Below are 1,451 nucleotides of genomic sequence, written 5' to 3'. Positions count from 1 at the left end.
CCCCCCCCCCCACCTTCCACCAACCGACCCCTAAATTTTTTTGTTTTCCAAAAATAAAAAAGAATTTTACCCCCCCACCCCACCTTCCACCAACCGATCCCTAAATTTTTTTGTTTTCCAAAAAAAAAAAAAAAAAAAAATTCATTTCACTTATATGGGCTGGATATGGATTCTCATGTTAACCCATTTTGTCCATATTTGTATGAGCTTAAATAGGTTGAAGATCATATTAACCCATTTAAGAAAAGGAAAGAAAATATGAGTGATTCATTTAATTTAATATGAACAAAATGGTTTCATTTCACTTATATGGGCTGAAATTGCCACCCCTAGTATATTAATTGTCTAATGTGATGGTAAACCTAAACATTGGTGGAAATTGGAATTAGCATTTGTGAATAGGAAGGTATTATTATACTTATTATATTCATATCATCATTAAAGTTAGTCCGGATAAAATTAAGGATGAATATAGTCCTATATTAGTCCGGTCAAAAGGATGAAAAGTAAGCATATTATGATCGATAGAAGTGAATCTAAGATTTAAACTTGGTCAATTTGATATTTCAATTTTTTTGTGCAGAAACCTTACTGTACTATATTAGAGGTCTTTGATTCATATCTAATACTTCCGACGTTTCAAAATATTTGTCATTCTTCACTTCTCAAAAGTCAACATAATTGATCTTTGGATTGGAGCTTATAAATTTGACTAAAAATTAATTTAATATTTTAAAACTAAACTTTAGGTATCCGACAACTACATTAATAATATTATAAGATGTGATTCTTTCCATATTAATATGATGTAAAAATATATCTTAAAACCTTTGTCAAAGTTTACATAGTTAGTCTTCCGGGGAAAAATGTGGCATGTAATTTGGGATGGAGGGAGTATATATTTGTGAAATTTAGGCGGATTTTTATAGATATATTTATGTTCTACATCAAAAAAATTAGATTCGGATGAACTCTTAACCATAGAGTTACATCCACCACTGAGACTAGGAGAGTACGTAGGATTAGGACTATATTATAGTAATAATTATACATCTTACATCATTAGAAAGTTAACTCCCCATCAACTAACCATGCACTTTACAAAAATTATATATATCTTTAAATTGCTTAATATAATCCTAATCCTACGTACTCTATTTTAAGCATATGAAAAAGTTAATACTTAATAGTATATGCTACAAATTATAGCAAGTAATAGTTAGATATCTTATGTCGAAACATTATGATATGTATATGAAAAACTATATTACTATATATACATATATATTAAATTTTGAAAAACTGTAACGAAATTTTTGACTTTGCCATTCTGATTGGTATATATGAACCTTGAACGTTCTTGTCTACTTTATATCGTGCAGCTCTCATATTAGACATTCACATGATAATAGTATATATTGGGATATATATATATATTAGTTGAGCTAGGA

This window comes from Solanum stenotomum, chromosome 9, assembly GCF_019186545.1.
Source record: "Solanum stenotomum isolate F172 chromosome 9, ASM1918654v1, whole genome shotgun sequence".
NCBI classification, from domain to species: Eukaryota; Viridiplantae; Streptophyta; class Magnoliopsida; order Solanales; family Solanaceae; genus Solanum; species Solanum stenotomum.
The sequence above is the reverse complement of the archived record's forward strand: the minus strand, read 5'-3'. Positions refer to the sequence as shown.